Here is a 22123-nt window from a genome sequence, read left to right on the forward strand (position 1 = left end):
TGTCAAAAGCTTTTTCTGCATTTATTGAGATGATCATGTGTTTTTTGTTAATTTGGTTATTGATACAGTCAATTATACAAATAGTTTTCCTAATATTGAATCATCCCTACATTCCTGGTATAAATCCTACTTGGTCATGGTGTATTATCCTGGGTATGATTTTCTGTAATCTCTTTGCTAATATTTTATTTAAGATTTTTGCAACAATATTCATTAGGGAGATTGGTCTATAATTTTCTTTCTCTGTTTTCAACCTACCTGGTTTAGGTATCAATACCATGTCTGTGTCATAAAAGGAATTTGATAGGCATCCTTCATTCCCTCTTTTTTCAAATAGTTTATATAGCATTGGTGTTAATTGTTCTTTAAATGTTTGGTAGAATTCACATGTAAATCCATCTGGTCCTGGCAATCTTTCTCATTTGTTTACTCATTTTAAATTAAATTTAATTTAGCAGCTTTTTATAATCACCTCTAGTCCTGAGGTGTAGGGCATGGTGCATTTCTTAGCTTTATTCAAGGCCCAATTAGGGCAATCCTGCAATGCCCTCTTAACCAACATCTATAGCCCCCAAACTACACTACACTGTAAATGCTCTTGCTTTCTGAGGACACTCCAGTGTCTTTAACCTTTAGTTCTCCCTCTGGCCTGGAACTGAAACCAGGAAATCAGCTGTCCTGTAAGTGCCAGCAGTCCCCATCCCATTGATTCTTTACTCACTGGGTATATGCTGGTTCCTTCTCTCTTTCAGCTGAAGCCTGCAACTGCTTCCTAGCAGCCCAATTGGACATGTCATCCTAGTCGCTCAGCAGAGAGGGTCCTTCAACCTTACCCTCCTCAGATGTTTAACCCTCTACATTGTCTGTAAGATGAGAATTCCTATGGCTGGGAACAAGGCCACCTCCCAAACCCAACTAGCCCCAGGGATTGATGCTTGCTGTTTCAGAGGAACTAGCCTGGAGGTGTTTACACTTAAGCTAAGGCCAAGTCTCCTTCCTGGTATCTTTCTTTGGATCTTCACCAACTCTCTCTGAAGGACCACTGCTCTGACCCAACTCTTGTTTATTTTTGTGGTTCTACGTTTGCCCTGAGGTGCTACTTTGTCCTGTTTCTAGAGGAAATCTGGAGAGCTTGGAATCTTCTGAGTTATTAGGCCATCTTTCCAGAATCCTTTCCTCCATTTTATAGAGTAGGAAAGTAAGGCCCCGAAAGATGAAGAGATTTTTTTTTCAAAAATTCATTTCATTTGACTCTAGGTCACTAATTGTCCTACTTGTTTTATGTGGGTGTGTCTGTGTGGCTGTATGTGTGGCTGTGACTGTTAATTTTTTCTCTTCCTTTGTTCTTAAAGAGAACCAATAACATCATGAAAATGATAGCTTGATTTGCCTTTGAATTGAATTTAAGTGAGGCAGAGTTATATAAAGTCATCAGCGTCACTCTCTCTTCTAGAATTATTAAATCAGTCTAGGTGACTGTTGATGACCAGGATGCAATAGGTTTCCCTGGCTTTTTAAAATTAAGGTCTTTCCCAGGTCTCAGTTTGTCCGAGGCAACATTCAATGACTAAGGGCAAAGTAGAATTGAGACAAAAAATGACATAGTTTACTATCACAAAAGCATCAATCTGGATGGGAAAGACCATCAGTGTTTTTGTCTAGAACAGAAAATAATTGCTATTTACACTCATTCTAAGCCATTAAAACCTAAACCATGAGCAAGAGGCTTGGGCAGGGCCCTATTATTGGCCATTCAATGAAAGCCTGAGTGATTTGGATTTAAAGACTAGTGAGTAATCCCATTTGAATCACAATGGGCTTTTGAAAAAGCTTGCCTGAGAATTATAATACATGTAAATATATGTATCTATGTGGCTTTGCACTTTATTTCTGTGTATCTGTGTTGAGGCATGTTTCTATGTATACCTCTGTGTGTTTGTGTATATGCCTGTGTATCTGTGCCTGTGTATTGCATGTCTGTATGTTTGCTGGTGCAGTATCTGTTTTTCTGTGTCTTTGTGTAGGTATATGGGTTCACATTTGGGTTGGCATATATGTGTATATTTGTGTCTGTAAATTTGTGTGTATGCATGCTACACCTCAATATGTTAAGGGCCCTGGCAGTGCAGGAACTGCTCTCATTGTGCCAGATCATAACACATAACCTTAGAGAACCTGAGAAAAAGAGTTTAAAGTTGTTAAGAGTTAAAGTTAGGAAAACAGTACAACGTAGCAGTTCTGAACTATTTGAATAGTCAGACACTATGTTTACTTTCTTCTTGAAAGAGGAGCTACAGTGGAGTGCCCCAGGAATCTGTGCTTGGCCTTGGGCTGTTCACTATTGTTTTTTAATGAATCCAATAAAGGAGTGAATAGCATTCTTAGAAAACTTAAGCTCTGAATAGTACCACAATGGATGACAGTTGTGATTCTCAAACATCTTAGTAAGCTGATTGCAGAGGTGTCAAACTTATACCCTTTGGGTCACATGAAGCCCAAGTCACTTTTTAAAATAAAATTATTTTTATTTTAATAGTATTTTATTTTCCCCATACATGTAAAGGTAAATTTCAATATTCAACTTTGAAAAACCTTGTGTTCCAATTTTTTCCCTCCTCTCCTTCCCCAAGACAAAAAGCAATCTGATATCATGTGCAATTCTTCTAAACATATTTCCATATTCATCAAGTTGTGCAAAAATAATCAAATCAAAATGGAAAAAAAGAGAAAGGAAAAAACAAGCAAGCAAACAAAAACAAAAAAATGAAAATACTATGTTGTGAATCATATACCCACATCCCCTCCAACAATCATCATTATCTTTTCCTGTCATCTTTGCCAATCTGAGAGGTATGAAGAGGAACCTCAGAGTTGTCTTAATTTGCATTTCTCTGATCAATAGTGATTTAGAGCATTTTTTCATATGACTAGAAATGGCTTTAATTACTTTATCTGAAAATTGTCTGTTCCTATCCTTTGACCATTTCTCATTTGGGGAATGGCTTGTATTCTTTTTTAAAAATAATAAGTTTTTATTTTCAAAATACACACAAAGATAATTTTCAACATTCATCCTTGAAAAACTTTGTGCTCCAAATTTTTCTCCTTCTCTTCCCCCACCCCCTTCCTTAGATAGCAAGTAGTCCAATATATGTTAGACATGTGCAATTCTTCTAAACATATTTCCATATTCATCAAGTTGTGCAAAAATAATAGATCAAAATGGAAAAAAGAGAAAGAAAAAAACAAACAAGCAAACAAAAACAAAAAAGTGAAAATATTATGTTGTGATCCATACTCGGTTCCCACAGTCTTTTTTTGGATGCAGATGGCTTTCCATCACAAACTGTATTGGAACTGGCCTGAATCATCTTATTGTTGAAAAGAGCCAAATCCATTATAGTTGACCATTACATAATCTTGCTATTGCTATGTACAATGATCTCCTGGTTCTGCTCACTTCACTTAGCATCAGTTCTCTCCAGGCCTTTTTGAAGTCATCCTGCTGATCATTTCTTATAGTACAATAATATTGCATTACATTTGTATACCATAATTTATTCAGCCATTCTCCAACTGATGGGCATCCACTCAGTTTCCAGTTCCTTGCCACTACAAAAAGGGCTGCTACAAACATTTTTTGCACATGTGGGTCATTTTCCCTTTTTCATTATCTCTTTGGGATACAGACCTAGTAAAGACACTGCTGTACCAAAGAGTGTGCACATTTTGATAGTGTTTTGGGCATAGTTCCAAATTGCTTGGATTAGTTGGATTCGTTCACAACTAATGGCTTGTATTTTTATAAATTTGTGTCATTTCTTTATGTATTTTAGAAATGAGGCTTTTATCAGAAACATTGGCTGTAAAAATTTCCCCCCATTTTTCTGCTTCCCTTCTGATCTTGAATGAATTGGTTTTGTTTGTATAAAACCTTTTAAATTTCATGTAATCAAAATTATCCATTTTGCATTTCATAATGTTCTCTAATAATTCTTTGGTCAAAAATTCTTTCCTTCTCCACATATCTGAGAGGTAGATTTTACCTTGCTCTCCTAATTTGCTTATACTGTCACCTTTTATGTCTAAATCATGAACCCATTTCTACCTTATCTTAATATAAAGTGTTAGGTATTGTTAAAAAGCCTAGTTTCTGCCATACAGTTTTCCAGTTTTCTCAGCAATTTTTGTGAAATAGTGAGTTCTTATCCCAGAAGCTGGAGTTTTCTGTTTTATCAAAAACTAGATTACTGTTGTCATTAACTATTATGTCTTGTGAACCCAACTTATTCCACTCATCAATTTCTCTATTTCTTAGCCAGTAAAAATGATTTTGATGACCACTGCTTTATAATATAATTTTAGGTCTGGTAGAGTTAGGCCACCAATCTTTGCTTTTTTTTTTTCATTAATTCCCTTGAAATTCTTGACCTTTTGTTCTTCCAGATGAATTTTGTTATTATTGTTTTTAGTTTTATAAAGTAATTTCTTGGCAGTTTGATTGGTATAACACTGAAAAAGTAGATTAATCTAGGAAGAATTGTCATTTTTATTATATTAGCATGGCCTACTCATGAGCACTTGATATTCTTCCAATTGTTTAGCTCTAACTTTATTTGTGTGAAAGTGTTCAGTGCAATTGTGTTCATGTAGTTCCTGATTTTCCTTGGCAGGTAGACCTCCAAATATGTTGTATTATCTACAGTTATTTTAAATGGGATGTCTATTTCTATCTCTTGCTACTGGGCTCTTTTGGTAACATATAGAATTATGTATCAACAAGTCACTCTTGAGTGAGAGGCCCAAACCAGATTAAAATGGATTTGGAAAGTATTTAACAAGATAAATAAAAATATAGGTATTATTATCTTTAAAAACTAAGGCAATATGTAGCCCCAAGAGATAGTTACATATAGTTTCGTGGTTTCCATTTCCATGTGAGTTTGACACCGAGGCTAGATCACTGGGTTACATTTAATAATCTGGAATATAATGAGTTCAAAAATCACCTTCACAAGTACAAGATGAAAAAGATGTGACTAAAAATGGGAAAATATATCTGGGGCTCCTAGTTTACTAAGCTAGAAGCTATGCATCAGTGAAAACAAAGGAAAGCCAATGAGGAGCCCTCAGAAAAGCACAAGGTCTAAGAATGAGGAAGTGATAGTCTCACCATTCTCTGTCCTTCTCTCATCATATCTAGGACAAGGAGTTTGATTCTAAGTGCTCTGTTTTAGGAACGATGCTGATGGTGAAGGACAGCAAGTTCCTTCCATGTAAGAAACCGAGGATACTAAACCTGGAGAAGAGAAGATTGAAACGAAAGGCAGAATCTCAAATGCTCTTTAGCTCCAGAGTATAGAACCTGGAATAATGGATGGAAGTTGTGAAGGAGCACATTTTTTGATTCTATGCGAGGGGGAAACACTTCTTCCCATTCCACAGTGAAATGGGCCGTCTTGGGAGGTGACAGTCTCCCCTTCCTTTTATCATCTTTGAGTCAAGGCTGGATGACCTTTTGCTGTGTATCAATGAGCCTTTATGAAGTGCTTGCCAGGCATGGTGTTAAATGCTGAAGATACAACAGAACAGAAAAATCCATCCTGCCTTCAAAGAGTTTACATTTCAATGGGGGCATCTGTAAGTATATACAAAGCATGTATTACTCATTGATATGGCGGAGGAGGGGGGTAAGGGGCTGTGTTCTGGAAGAGATTGCCTTTCTTTCCCTATTGTGACAGACCACCTTCTGTGTCTGGGCTTGGGTAACAATTTTCAGGGTATCGACATGGATCCCCAAATTGAACAAGATTGAATGACCACTATATGATCTTCATGTACTTGGAAGAGAGTGGGGGTGCCAAAGGGTGAGGGCTGAAAGCCACTCTGGAAGGCCTCCTGGGGGCTGGCCCCCACTCACTCTTCTATTCTGAGGTAGGTTGTCCCTTCACCTTGGCTCCTTGCCCAGCACCCCCTCAGTAACCCATTCCTCTTGGCTGCCTAATGCTAAGGACCACACCTCCCCAGCTGATCCCCTTGACCCTCTAATTGCCCCCCCTTTGCCTCCCCACTTGGAGCTAATTATAGGCCTCGGCTCCAGCCTTTGAAGCCAGCCCACAGTTGTATTTTATTGCCTGGTGTTCTTCCTGGAACACTGGTCGCGGGAAATGTTTAACCCTAAAACCCATATTGAAGTCATCTGATGAAACTCCCTGGGCAAAGACTTTCCAAAAAATAGCTTGGAGAGCAATTCCTGGAGTGGGGTGAGTACTCATGTAAGCCTTTGCTGGAGGTGTCCTCGCTCATTCCGGCCGTCTCTCCCGGATCATTCAGGATGAAATCCCTACCAAAAACGTCTCACCTGCTCCTGCTCAGACAGCATACCTGGGCAGAGCTCAGCCTGGGCCTAGCAGACCCTCTCTCCTGCTTCCCTTTGGCAAGGGAGAGAATCTTTTGGCTCCAAAACTCATCTTACTTCCTTTCTTTGGATTACAGCTCTACAAGTAGGAGACTGGTTTCCTATTCCAGTGGGGATGGAAATATTTCAGGGGAGCAGGGTGCCAGGGAATTTAAGAATCACTGTTTCCTGTTTGTGGCTTCATTGTTTCAGGCTGCTTTGTGGGAGGGGGTGTCAGCTCAGTGAGGGCTCAGCCAACATCCAGCTGGGCCCAAGAGGGAGGGAGAGGGCTGAAATTCAGGCTCTAGAGGAGAGTCACAGCCGGACAGGTGCCGAACAGAACTGGGCATGGCTCTGTGACTCTCCTAGGACCGTGGCATCTCTGCAACACTGACGCATGCCATTGGGTACAGGAAGCAAAAAGAGCTCCAACACTCCTGCAGATTCTTGGCTGTGGTCTGAGAAATGGGCAGTTGACTCCTAGGACTGTTGTCATAGCATGTCTCAGGAGGAGAAAGGCAGGCTGGGAACTTTGCACAGTCCTCTCTCACTTAAATCCCATTCACTTTCATGGCATGGCATTGCCTCCCTGATGTCATGAGCCTCTGAGAGAATGAAGGACAAACAACAAGAACTCTTGCCTCCAAGGGCTCCCTATTATATCCAAGCATCATAGAATAATGACATATCAGAGCTGAATGAATCTTAGAATAAGCAATGTCAGACCTGGAAAGGGAACTCAGAACAGTATGTGTGAGAACTGGAAAGGACTTTAGAACAGAGAAGGTCATAGGTGAAAGAGATCTTAGAATAGCTTTTGTTAGAATTAGAAGAGACCTTAGAATGGAGTATGATAGAATTGGAAAGGAACTTAGAACACAGAATGTCAGAGCTGGGAGCATACTTAGAACAGAGGATATCAAGCCGGAAGGAATCTTGTAGGACCTGACATGGTAGCATGGCAGAACTGAAAAGGAACTTCGAAAATTGAATATCAAAGGTGGGATGGACCTTTTAGAACTTCAGATGTTGGGGGCAGCTTGTTGGTGCAGTGGATAGAGCATCAGCCCTGAAGTCAGAAGGACCTGAGTTCAAATCTGGCCTCAGACACTTAACACTTCCTGGCTGTGTGATCCTGAGCAAGTCACTTAATTCTAATTGCCTTAGCAAAAAAAGAGAGAACTTCAGATGAGAGCCAGATAAGACCTTAAAATGAAAGAGTCAAGGGAATGTACAGCATAGAATGACAAGTTGTAAAAGTCTTTAGAGGTCATCTAGATTCTAGAATTTAAGAATCTTATGTGGCACATGATAAGTGTTCCAGAAAAAAAATCTTACTTAAACCTTGACTTGGGAACATTTTCCCATAGGCAGAGATGGCGAGATGCCTTCTAACTCTGCCCAGGGTAAAAGCGTTATCAGTTTTGCCAGCTCCACTCCATTTGGCATCTCACTCCAAATGACTGATCATTGTCAGTTTAAGGTTAGAATGGAATTGCTTTAGTCTTCATGTGCTTGAAATATTGGACTTAATCTCAAGATATCATTTCATATCTGCCATTGTTTTCAAAAAAGATCATGTCCAAAGGACTACTTGAAGCTGAGGGGAGTCTGTCTACTTTATTCTTGCCCTCATTCAAAACATAAGTGATCTAATCCTAAAAGTGTCTATATTTCACTAAGATCTTCAAGTTTACTAAGTGAATTTTTTTACAACATCCCTGAAATACATGTGGCCCAAGTATGATTATGTTGATTTAACAGAGTAAACTGAGGCTCAACGGATGTGGCATATTGAAGGTCACCAAACTGTCAGTGGTCAGAGTTATGTTTTGGATCTCTTGTGAATTTTGGCCCTAACCAAAGGACATAGGGTTGGTGGTTTGGCTCCAGAAAACACAAACACACAAAACCCAATAGCTTTGTTTGACTTCAAGACAACACTGCCAATATGTTGTATGAGGACTCATTAGAGATCAACCATCATCCTGGGATGAGATTTCTATTTGAACTCCTCCATTTCCCTTGAAGTGCTAGCTAACTACTGCTTAATGTGTATTTGATCTCCCTCTCACCTGACTGAGTGGTCTGGGCAACTGTTCAGAATGTTTGCATAAAAATGAAAACTAACTGGCCCTGGTTTTCTTGTCTGTAAAGTTAGGAGTTTGGACTGGAGAAACAACATGATATGGTAGTGAGAAGTGAACTCAAAAGACCTGGACTCTACTTCCTATTCTTTCACTAACTACAGCCTTGGGTGTCAGTTTCCAAATCTGTAAAATGAGAGTGGTAGTTTGAGCTGGCCTCTTAGGTCCCTTTCCATCTGGCTCTATATTTAGGATATTCTGGGTAGGCAAGTCACTTAGCTTCCTTGGGCATCAGTTTCCTCTTCTATAAAGTGAGGAGGTTGGACTTAAGGGACTTAACCTGATATCACCTCTGACTCTGAAGCCTATGATTTAAAATTCAACCTTCTTTCTACCACATCTTGCAATGATTCCTTCCATTATCTTTCTTAAGTCTAGTCTAATGTTTTTATTGTAAATTAAGTCCATTTATTTTTCTTCTTCTTATAGGATGGAGTTAGACTGGTGTGAACATTAACCCTTCAATTCAGTCTGATATATTTTATTTCTTCAGGAATACCAGGTTGTGAAACAAGACCCAGTAATCTCTTTGTTCAATTGTTTTCAGTCAAGTTCAATTCTTTGTGATTCTATTGGAGATTTTCTTGGCAGAGATACCGGAGTGGCTTGCCATTTCCTACTTCAGTTCATTTACAGCTGAGGAAACTGGGGCAAATAGGATTAAATGACTTGCCCAGGGTCACATATCTAGGAAGTGTCTAAGGCTGGATTTTAACCTAATCCTCTTCTTGACTCCAGGCCTCACACTCTACCATTCGTGTTCGTTCTCTCTCTCTCTCTCTCTCTCTCTCTCTCTCTCTCTCTCTCTCTCTCTCTCTCTCTCTCATTTTATACACACACACACATTATACACACACACACATATAAATTAGGTGGCACAGTGGAAGAACACTGAACTTACAATTAGGAAGATTCATCTTCATGAATTCAAATCCTACATCTAATAAGTATCTGAGGCTGGATTTGAACTTAGGAAGAGGAGTCTTTTTAACTCCAGGCTCCACATTCTACTGTTCTCTCTACCCCCACCTCTCTCTCTCTCTCTCTCTCTCTCTCTCTCTCTCTCTCTCTCTCTCTATATATATTATATATATATATTATATATATATATATATATATATGTAACAAGGGTCTCTTACACACACACACACACACACACACACACACACACACATATATATATATATATATATATTAGATGGCACAGTGGAAGAGCACTGAACTTACAACTAGGAAGACTCATCTTCAAGAATTCAAATCCAGCCTCTGGTACTTATTAGATGTGTGATGTTAATCAGGTCTTTCTACCCTGTTTGCTTCAGTTTCCTCATCTGCAAAATGAGTTGGGGAATGAAATGACAAACCATTAAAGTATCTCTGCCAAGAAAACTCCAAATGGGATCATGAAGAGTTAAACATAACTGGACTCATCCGTATCTTAAATGTCTTTCTTTTATTTTAAAGGTTTTTTTTTGGGGGGGGGGGTCTATTCATCTTCCCTTCCCTACTGAACAACCCATCCTTGTCAATGAAGAATTAAAAAGAAATTGGGTGGCATAATGTGGAGGGAAGCCAACAAGCTTGCAAATTCTCTATGAGAATTTACAGAACATTCTAATTCATAGACTCCCCTCCCCAACCCTACAAAGAAGTGCATTTCCTGCACTCCTCACCAGGGCCAGATTCAAACACCAGAAATGCACAGTTAATGAGTTAGGCCTCCTAGGCTGTGAGCAAAGGTTCCAAGGACCACTGTGTACATCACCAGGGCAAACAGACAAAGAGGTCAGAAATGTCAATTGTAACTTTTCCCACAAAAAGACAGTCCTCAAATTCCTGCAACATCAGAAAATTCTCCACCCAATGGAGATTCAAGTGAGATGATGTATAAAAAGTGTCTTGTACTACCAATTACTAGAAAATGACAAGTGATCATTATCATATTATAATACTAGTGTTTGAATAGGGATTCAAAGGTGAAAAATAATAAGGCTTTTGTTCTCAAAGTGCTTTAATGTCTATGGTGGGGAATGATGGGGAATTATTTATGTTGTCTACAGAGCAAAGATGAGGACATTTGTGAGGGAAATGGGCCTTGAAGATACAGTTTAGAGGATATCAGAGGGGAATAGAGTCAGAAGGTCTGGAGTCAAACTAGATGCCATAAGGGAAAGAGCCCTGGTTCTGGAGACAAAAGAACAAGGTTCAAACCCTGCCTCTGATGCTTGCTATTTCTTTTTTATGTTAAACATAGTAGAAATACATGTTAAATCCAATATATGCTTACATATTTATGCAATTATCTTGCTGCACAAGAAAAGTCAAATAAAACCAGAAAAGAAGATGATGAAGAAAATAAAATGCAAGCAAACAACAACAAAAAGAGTGAGAACGCTATGTTGTGAACAACACTCAGTTCCCACAGTTCTCTCTTTGGGTGTAGATGGTTCTTTTGATCACAAGACCATTGGAACTGGTCTGAATCATCTCATTGTTGAAGAGAACCATGTCTATTAGAATTGATCATTATATAGTCTTCTTGTTACAGTGTATAATGATCTCCTAGTTTTACTCATTTCACTTAGTATAAGTTCATGTAAGTCTCTCCAGGCCTCTCTGAAATCATCCTGCTGATCGTTTCTTAGAGAACAAGAATATTCCATAGTATTCATATACCACAATTTATTCAGCCATTCTCCAACTAATAAGCATCATTTTCCAATTTCTTGCCACTACAAAAAGGGCTGCCACAAACATTTTTGCACTTTATGGTCTCTCTGGGATATAAGCCCAGTAGAAACACGGCTGGATCAAAGATTATATACAATTTGATAGTCCTTTGGGCTATCAATGATTGGATTCATTTACAATTCTACTAGCAATGTATTGGTGTCCCAGTTTTCCCACATCCCCTCTAACATTCGTCATGATCTTTTCCTGTAATTTTAGCCAATCTGAGAGGTGTGTAGTGGTATCTTAGAGCTGTCTTAATTTGCATTACTCTGATCTACAATGATTTAAAGCACCTTTTCATATGACTAGAAATGGTTTTAATTTCTTCATCTGAAAATTGTTCATATCCTTTGACCATTTAGCAATTGGAGAATATCTTGAATTCTTATAAATTTGAGTCAATTCTCTATATATTTTAGAAATAAGGCCTTTATCAGAACTGTTGAATGTAAAAATCTTTTCCAAGTTTATTGCTTTCCTTCTAATCTTGTCTGTACAAAAACTTTTTAACTTAATATAATCAAAATTACCTATTTTGTAATCCTTCCTTCTTTACAGATCTGAGAGGTAAAGTATCTTATGTTCTTCTAATTTGTTTATAAAATTCTTTATGTCTAGATCATGAACCTATTTTGACCTTATCTTGGTATACAGTGTTAGGTGTGGATCATTGCCTAGTTTCTGCCATACTAGTTTCCAATTTTCCCAGCAGTTTTTGTCAAATAGTGAATTCTTATCCCAAAAGCTTGGACCTTTGGGTTTGTCAAACACTAGATTACTATAGTCACTGACTATTTTGTCCTGCAAACCTGACCTATTCCACTGATCAACTGTTATGGGCCAGAACTTGAAATAAAGGATTCTTACAAGGTGCTAAATCAGTGGAATTGATAGAGACAATGGTTGTTTAACAGGATGCTTAACAGTTCTCTAGTTCAGTACATGTGCTTAGTACTTATTATAGTTCCACAAGATTCACACCTATGATAAGAGAGCATATAAGCTTGGACAAACTCAGCCAGAATCAGAACTGGAAGACAAAGACTGTGATGGTTGTCCTCCTGTCTCCCCCACAGAAAGCAAGACACATTCAGGAGGACCTCAAGAAGCTGGCAGAGGCAGAGAACACAAAGGACTGGTGGCAGGGGCTCAAGCTCTTGGAACCACGGAGAGAGATAGGCCTCTAAGAAAGCTAACTGGGCCCCAGGCAAGAAGACAAGACTTTGAAGGAGACAATAAAGGATTTGGACTTTAACAGCTGGCTGTACTTGCAATGATTACTGAACTGAAAGGAAAGCTGCTCCCAGAGACCCCAAGAAAACCCAAAAGAGAACATTACAGTCAACTACTCTCTTTCTTGGTCAGTACCAAGTGGTTTTGATGACCACTGCTTTATAATATAGTTTTAGATCTGGTACAACTAGATGCTTGCTCTTTCTGTACTGTTAGGCCAATCACTTCCCTCTTCCTGGACTTTACTTTCTTTCTCCTCAGAAATACATGTAGAATCCTATGATCTTTTGCAAGAAGGAGATCTTTCACTGCACACACACTCCTCACCATATTGAGTCTATCCTGGTACCTTCTAATCAGGTTATATTCATTTCTTCCAGGCCAAATAGAAACAGACAGATAGAAAGAGAAAGAGGAAACAAATAGAACAGAAAAAGAAGATTCTTTTTGAGATTATTATGAATCTCTATTATGTATAATTTTCTTTTTCATGTGCATAAGAAATTCCAAGTATATAATTCCAAAGCTATCCTACTTGGCTCTACGTCCCTTTGCACTTCCTTTTGTTCTTTTCTGTGAATTTAAATACGTTTTAGTGATCCTTTACTTTTTTATGCCCAACTCTCTCATTTTAAAGGACAACTGAAGCCCAGGGAGAGAAAAGGATTTAATTAAACTTGATTCTTTTGGCTTCCTTGTCACGGTGTCACGGATGTTCCATTCTGTTCATCCACATAATTGGGAGTAGAGAAAGGGCAGAAATGCTCTCTTTTCTAATGAAAGAAAGAGATCCAGAGAAGGGAAACAACTGATTTCAGGTGGTCCAGTCAATAAAGAGAATAACCTAGGCCATTCCATCTAGCCCTGGTTTGACCTAATCAAGCATTCTGATACCCAGGTACTCTCTGACTCTTTTGTTCTTCTATAAATCTTCCACATTGTCTACCTGTTGCCCTGGAGACCTTCCTCTTTTATATACACACTTCAATATGTCAGCACACAAGTTCTGTCCATCCCTGCCTCTTGCTACATTACTAAATGGGCAGTCCTTCTCTTTCTGTCCTGGATCTTTTGGCTCTGCCAAATGAGCTTTTACCTTATCTTGTCAAAGTTTAAGCTTCAATATTTATTCCCAGGCACTCTTGTCCATCATACCTATAGAGGAAAAGAAAAAAAAAAAGCATCACAGTGCTAGATTTTTGATGCCTTTTCCCATTCCAACTGTGCGCTTGCTCTCTCTCTGTCTCTCTCTCTCTCGCTGACTCTGTCTGTCTGTCTGTCTCTCTCTGTCTGTCTCTCTCTTTCTCTTTCTCTCCATCTCTCTGTCTTTGTTTCTCTCTACCTCTCTTTTTCTATTTCTCTGTCTGTCTATCTTTGTCTCTCTCTCTCTGTTTCTCTCGTCTCTCTGTTTCTCTCGTTGTCTCTCTGTCTGTCTCTGTCTCTCTGTTTTCTCTGTTTTCTCTGTCTCTCTCTGTCTCTCTGTCTCTGTCTGTGTTTCTGCTGTCTCTCTATCTCTGTCTGTCTGTCTCTGTCTCTGTCTGTCTATCTGTCTCTGTCTGTCTATCTGTCTCTGTCTGTCTGTCTCTGCTGTCTCTCTATCTCTGTCTGTCTCTGTCTCTCTTTCTCTATTTCTCTCTCTCTCTCTCTTTCTCTCTCTCTCTCTCTCTCTCTCTCTCTCTCTCTCTCTCTCTCTCTCTCTCTCTGTATGTGTGTGTATGCTCCCTGCTTCCACTGTGGGTTTGTGCTATGGACCCTGCATGGGTTGTTCAAAAGGACTAGCACCTCTTGTGTTAGAGCTGCTGAATCCTTTTTAGGACTGCTCAACCACCTTTGGTGTCCACCTCCAACTAACTCTTAGAACTCACACTGAAAAACATTAACATTCAGAGTCTCTGAACTCTGGAAAAAATGGAGGAAATGGAACTCTAAGGTTTAATGATATGCAATGTAATACTACAGGAAAGCAAAATTAGAAAAATGATGCATAAAATTCCAGAAACTTTCAAGATCACAGAAGAATATTATAAAACAAACAACAACAACAACAACAACAAAAACCCAAACAAAAAACTTACAACCATATTTCAAGAAATCAGAAAAGGAAATTTTACTAAAGGATTAGAATCAGAGGGCAAAAATACAAATAGATAGAACCCTTAGGACACTATCAGAGAAACACCCCAGAGATAATAACCCAAATTTGACTGCCAAACTTTATAGCTCTAAAGACAAAGAAAAAAAATAGTGCAAAAAACTAGGAGATGGATTACATACTGATTAACTTAGAATTATGCAGTAACAAAGAGAGAGCAAAATATTGGAATGCATTATACTAAAAATACACAAGATACTTAAATGGTTATGAGAACTCATTGATGTGAATTTTTTTTCCTGCGATAGGAAGTGAAAGCCGTATATACCTTCTATACCTGCCCCTATAACTCCCCATAATTTTGCTATAAGGTGCTCTCTCATTATGCCAGGGACTGTCTTTGTGATTTGCTTTGACATTGTGAGAATATCAGTGGAGCATTTAGCCTTTCATCAGTTCTTCTCCTTTACTGCAAAACAGCTAAACCACTTTTTTTTTAGTTAATACATTTCTACATATCTTTATTCTCTTTGTTCCTCACAACTTAAAAAAATGAACATATTGCTGTCTACTCATACCCAACACATACCTTTTGCTTGTTCTGTGGGTGAAACTCAATTTTAATTTTTCAGATATTTTCATGTTCTTCTACTTTAAAAACCATACATCACAAACATCAGAATTTGGTTATTTAAAAAGATGATCTCTCACTTCAGGGACAGGCTTGGAGTGATTTTTAAAGAAGCTCTGCATTTTTCCATAGATTTTATAAACTACATTTAATTGGATGTTATACTCTAGATAATATGCATTTTTTCATCTATTCTGTTTTCTTTGTGGATGCTTAGATCAAATACATTTGAGTATTTATACATCTTATCCAGGAAACTCTATAATGGTCTAAGAATTTATGACATTGTGAAATATTGTCTATTGACAGGAGCATCTGGATTACCTTACCATCTATAGGGAATACTTATTCAACTTGGACTCTGTGCTAGATCTCCTTTATGACAGCAGCAAACATCTTACATGAGTTTGTATTTTCTTTGTGATATTGGGATTTTTTTTCAACAAAGGTACCTTGCAATTTTTTTTAAGGAAATCTTGCATGATTTTGATAGATGTATGGCAGACACCTTGATATAAAAGTCCCTGTAAAGGAGTCTTCTATTTTACCCAATCAAATGTTGTTTTTAAAATCAACCAAAAATAAACACAGAGGGAACTTGTATTCTGTAAATATTTTTGTCAGTTGTAAATATTTTGTTACTAATTTCCTCAAGGCATGTATAAATTATTCTCTTAATTTTTTTTTTTTGCATAGATGGGAAACTGGATATAAAAATCAGGAAAGGATGTTCTTTCAATCACATTTTGAGGGCTATTAATGGGGTCTGAAGTTATGTTCACACCTTTGCTATCTTAATCTTCTTCAAATACTCTTTGAATCAATTCCTCGATATCTTCACAATTATGTTTTTACCAGCATGGATCTTTTCAATCTATACTTGGTCAAATCCACATGTTTTCCCCATCTTTGTTCTCTTTTTTCCTCTTTCCTACTTCTAAGAATATGTCTAGGCTATGATGTTAGTTTCAATATGGTGACTCTGCTGGACTTTGATGGTGAAAAGCATTTATTATGCAATTATCTCCAAATCTTTTCCATTTTTTCTGTTGTTTTTTTTTTTTTTTTTGCCTTCTTCCATTTTCATTCTTAAATGCCCCTGGATAACTTGGATTAGTTTAATCTTTTGCCAAACCTCTTAAAAACTGGTTCTATCCTTTTACTGTTTCTGTTTTATGAGACAATTTTATTCATCAGCCATCATTGTCCCAAAGTTATTTATATTCGTATCAAATGAGAGAATCTACAGAAAGTATTTTTCAGTCTCTAAAGTGGCTTCTAAATGTTATTTCTTCTTAGATTCTAAATCTACCACCATGCCCTTGCCACACATCTCTTCATCTGGCAAATAAGTCATGTTTGCTGAATCAGGTACTTTTTAGAATCTTTTTGTGTCTTTCTTATGGCAGTGGATTTGGGGTGGGGAGAGGGTTTGAACTTCTGCTTTCTTAAATTAGGGGAGCATACAATGTGGAAATTCTCTCTATCAATGCAAATGGGCAACTCTACAGTTACTGAGGGCTGTCTAAAAAAAATAAAAAGGAATGGGGGAATCCTATGATTTGAATTTGACCTGGGAGAGGAGTAGCAAGGAAAGATAATGGGATCTGGTTGTTTTAAGTAATATATATCACAAGTATCTAATGATCATTTTTCTCTCTTTCTCTCCTTCCTTTCTTTTCTCCCCATTTTCTTCTTTTCTTTCTTCTTGTTCTTGTTGTTCTTGTTGTTCCTCTTGTTGTTGTTCTTCTTCCTCCTCCTCCTCCTCCTCCTCCTCCTCTTCTTCTTCTTCTTCTTCTTCTTCTTCTTCTTCTTCTTCTTCTCTTCTTCTTCTTCTTCTTCTTCTTCTACTACTACTACTACTACTACTACTACTACAACTACTTTTTCCTGTTCTTGTTCTTTTTTTTCTTCTTCATCATCTCTCTGTCTCACTCTCTTTCTTTCTCTTTCTTCTCCTCACTGTTTCTTATTCTCTCTCCCTCTTCTTTTTATTTGAGGATTGATTTTGATAATATAATAACTGTGAATGTGAATGGGTTCAAATATACAATGAAATAAGGTGACAAATGGATTAGAACAAAGCTTCTTAACCCAGGATCTCTGAACTTTGAAAAAGTTATCTGTTTCAAACACAATTTGTTTCCTTAGTGATAGTCTGTATTTTATTTTGTGCAGTTAAAAATGTTTTATGCACTATTATACTGAGACAGGATCCACAGACTTCACCAGTCTGTCAAAGAATCCATGATGCCAAAACAAAACTAAACAAAAAAGAGTTAATAACCCTTGACTTAAAAAGCTAAATCTGGCCATATGGTCTATAAAATAAATACATGTAGAATGCAAAGATTCATTCAGAGTACAAATGAGGAATGGAAGTAGAATTTATCTTTTTTTTTCACTGAATGCAGAGCAGCAGGAGGGACAATCATGCTCTGACAAGGTAACAGTAAAAAAGCAATATATACAGATCACAGCACAATGAAAATTGTCATCAATGTGAGAAATATGAACAAATGAAGACAAATGTTATTTTAAAGGATGAATAGGTTTGAAAAACAAATTATAGAAGTAAATAATTATATTAATAAAAATTATTGCAATGAGGAAAAATTTGTGACATGTAGTCAAAAAGTCCTTAAGGGAAAATTCCCATTTCTAAATACTTACAGAGGAGAGAAAGATAAGACAAATGAATTGAGCATGAAACAAACAAACAAACAAAAAAAACCTAAAAAAAAAATCAACAAATAAGCCCTTCTTAAAAGAAGCACAAAGAAGGAAGTCCTGATAATAAAAGAGATGAGACACAAATCTGTTGAACTAATAAATAAAGCTAGAAGATGCTTTTAGAAAAATAAAATAAACAAATTGTTAGTGAATTCAATTTAAAGTGAGAGAAATAGAAGACAACCGTATTACAAAAATAAATATAAAGTTAGAACTCATGACTAAAGAATTTTTTTAAAAGAAAGAAAAATTTATCAGAAGCTACTAGACTAAATTATTATTATTTTTAGATACAAGGCAATTTTTTTTCTACATTTAAAATTATTTATTCAAGACTAAATACAAAATAAGAAAAAAACAAAATAGAAACAGAAAAACAGAAAAAAAAATTGTCATGTGCCCAGAAGAATATCAGGGAGGATTCAAAATATGTAATGATAAATTTCCATTTCAAGAAAATAAATATAATAATAGAAAACATTATATTTGTCCATCTTTTGTAGCTTCTTTGCATATTATTCTTTTGTTTTCTACTACCTACTTTAAAAATTCTTTCTCTCTCTAGGCTTGCATGAAGTGATGCAAAGTGAAATGAGATTATTATACATGCCAACAAGACTACACAACAATCAATTCTGATGGACGTGGCTCTCTTCAACACTTAGATGATTCAAACCAGTTCCACTTGTGCAGTGATGAAGAGAACCATCTATACCTAGAGATAGAACCATGGAAACAGAGTATGAAACACAACATAACATTCTCACTCTCTCTGTTGTTATTTGCTTGCTTTTTTCTTCTCAGTTTTTCTTTTTCTTCCTTCTTGATCTGATTTTTCTTGTGCACCAAGATAGCTGTATAAATATGTATGCACATATTGGATCTAACATGTATTTTAACATATTTAACATGTATTAGACTACCTGCCAGATAGGGGAGGGAGTGGGGGAAGAAGGGGAAAATTTGCAACAAGAGGTTATGCAAGGGTTAATGTTGGAAAAATTACCCATGCATATGCTTTGTAAAAAAAAAAAAAAAGTCTTAATTAAAAAAATTCTTTTTCTCCCCTTTCACCCTTGCCATATACACACATGTGGGGGGCTGAGTGTGAATATGTATATATGTATATCTACATTACATTCACATCTGCATGTAAAGAGCCAGGACTCTGGAGAAGTATACTTGAAACAAGGTGTTAACTCAGAGCAATTGATGAGACAATGGTTATCTAGTTTACATATATACTTAGTACTTAATCTAAACACCCTTCTGTATTCTTATCTTATCCTATGCCATCCTTTACTTCCCTCTTTATCCCTTTCCTATTAATCTACACACCTTGTCCCACTGCTGTAGAGCTATACATCCTTTCATATGTCACTTTATCCTATTACCTTCCCCCTTATTTCTTTATAGATTTTGAAGGGTGCTATGCCACTTCAGCATATATTTAACCCATTCTTGATGTGAGTAGGTTTTAGAACTACTAGCCCTCCTCCTCTATCTATCTAATGCCTTTGTGTTGGTTGTTCCTCTGCATTTCATTTGGATAGCATAATTACTATTTTTACTTTTTCCTAGACAATTTTGATTGTTAGAGTCATCATACTCCACTGTCCCCTAATCTTTCTTTTGAACTACCAATTATTGATAAAAACCTTAGACATATAGTTTACATTTCCACATCTAAAACAGTTTATATTTGTTGAGTCCCTTGAAATTGATATTGATATTTGCTTGTATATGTTAAATTTTCTATTGAGTTAAGATTTGGTTGAGACAAAATCATGAAAATCTCTAAGTTTCTTGAATGTTTTTTTTTAATTCAATATTATACTTAGTTTTGCTGGATATGATACTTTTGGCCATAGGTGCTAGTTCTTTAGATTGTTGATATAATATTCCAGGACCTGTCAGAGGTTTTTTTTTTTTGGTAACTGCTGATAGATCCTATACAATTATAATTGTAGCTCTAGCATATTTGAATTGATTTTTTTGTTTGTTTTTTGTAAAATTTTCTCTTTAATGTGGGGGCTTCAAAATTTAGCAATGATGTTCCTATATATTTTCCTTGTTGGATATTTTTGAGGTGGTGATTGGTGGATTTTTTCTTTGTCTACTTTCCCCTCTTATTCTATCCACTTTAGGATAATTTTCTTTGATTATTTCTTGTATTATTTGTGTAAAGGTTTTTTTTTTTTTTTTTGTCACAGATTTCAGGTAGTCCAATTATTATTATGGTTTCTTTTCTTAGTCTATTCTCTATCTCTGTTGTTTTTCTTATAAGATGCTTGACATTCTCTTCTATTTTTTCATTCTTTTCAGTTTATTTTGTTATTTCTTGATCTCTTTTAGCTTCATTGACTTCCCCTTGCCCAACTTTCTCCTTTGAGATTCTTGATCTTTTCTAGTTGGTAGACGTTCTTTTCATAATCTTATTTTTCTTAGATGGTGATTTTTTTCAATTTTTCCCCAATTTCTCTCATTTCATTTTTAGAATCTTTTTGATTTCTTCTATAAGTTCTTTCTGGGCAGTTAATTATTTAATGTTACTCTTTGGGGTAAGAAAGCCTTTTTTAAAACTTTTGTGTCCTCCACTGATGAACCCTAGTTTTCCCTATTCCCATAGTAAGTTTCTATGGTTGAGTTCTTTCTCCTTTGCCTACTCATTTTTTTTTAAATGAGAATTTATTATAATAACCACCTCTATTCCTGGAGTTTGGAGAATGCTGCTTCTGGCTTCATTTCAGCTCTCTTCTCTGACCTAGAATCCCAAACCAATAGCTCCACCTTCCTGCCAAGTGCCTGCAGCCAGCAGCTTCCCTGACTCACTGCTTCTGCGGTCTCTGGGTGTGCTGATTCCTTCTTGCCTAGGGCAGCCGCTCTGAAGAACAGCTGGACTGGTGTTCCTTACAGGAGAGGTTCCCTCAATCTTCCTGGACTCAGACCCCTGACATACCAGGCTATCTGGGAGGTAAAACAACTATCTTGTAGTTCAAGATAAGGCTGAACCCAGCTAGCCCTAAGGCTCCCTGCTTGCTATTTCTAACTGAGCTAGCCCAGAAGTGTTTATACTTCATAGTAGTTAAACCTCAGTGTTGGGGTCTAGGAGGACCCCAGTTCTGTCCCAAGTCTTATTTGTTTTTCACTAGTTTATTTTTACCCCGAGGTGCAATTTTGTTTTGTTTTTGGAGGAAATCTGGAGAGCTTGAAATTTTCTGACCCTACTCCACCCTTCCCAGAATCTTCCATACTAGACCAAATTATATGACAACAAAGTGGAAAATCTACATGAAATAAGTGAATATTTATTTTAAAAGATAAATTAAAAAAAAATAAAAAATTTAGACTCTAAACAACTCTATCTCAGAAAGAAAGCCATAAATGAACACCCAAAGGGGAAGAACAAAAAACAAACAAACAAAAAACTTGGGTGCACATGGATTTACATGTGAATTATAGCTAATATTTAAAGAACAAAAAGCTCTTAGCTCTTTCATAGAGTTTGAAAAGAAAACCAGGATAAGAAAGTACTTTACCAGATTCTATCTGTGAGACAAACAGTACTGTTACTCAATTTAAGGAGAGGTAAAACAATGGAAGGAAATAATCATATCAGTAATGAGTATTGGTGTAAGATAGAAAAATATATACGCACCACACATACGTATGTATTGAAAAAATGTAGTGACATGATACAACAACATACTAAAATCATTTATTATGACCAGTTTGGATTTCTATCAGGAATGCCAAAAAAAAATAACATAACAAATCACAAAAATTATAAAGAAAATAGAAGTAATAAAAATCATTAAGTACAGAAAATCCTTCTGCAAACAGAAAAATGGCTGGCATTTAAAACACATTTTAGTGTAATGCTGAGATAAAAGATCCTTTCTTTAATATGATTTAAAGTATCTGTTTGAAATCTAACTACAATGCTCTTTTTATAGAAATAAAGGAAAACAAATTATGGTAAACACATTGAGACCATACCCCAATATGGTGTTGTTCTGATTGGTGAATCAGCTAGAGCAAAAGCATGTGGCCTGCCCTAATGGGCTATATATATATAGCCATATATATATATATATATATATATATATATATATATATATATATATATATATAGCTAGCTAACCCCAGACCCTAGA

The 22123-nt window shown here is 36.6% G+C and overlaps 1 long non-coding RNA gene across 1 annotated transcript; it reads left to right on the top strand.

The window, feature by feature from the left end:
* Positions 1-5211: 5211 nt before the first annotated feature.
* LOC127542665 (uncharacterized) lies at positions 5212-18843 on the top strand. The gene is made up of 4 exons (XR_007948777.1): positions 5212-5640; positions 12354-12637; positions 16533-16604; positions 18532-18843. It is a non-coding gene; the product is annotated as an uncharacterized LOC127542665 (long non-coding RNA).
* The last annotated feature ends 3280 nt before the right edge of the window (positions 18844-22123 follow it).

This window comes from Antechinus flavipes, chromosome X (assembly GCF_016432865.1).
Source record: "Antechinus flavipes isolate AdamAnt ecotype Samford, QLD, Australia chromosome X, AdamAnt_v2, whole genome shotgun sequence".
NCBI classification, from domain to species: domain Eukaryota; kingdom Metazoa; phylum Chordata; class Mammalia; order Dasyuromorphia; family Dasyuridae; genus Antechinus; species Antechinus flavipes.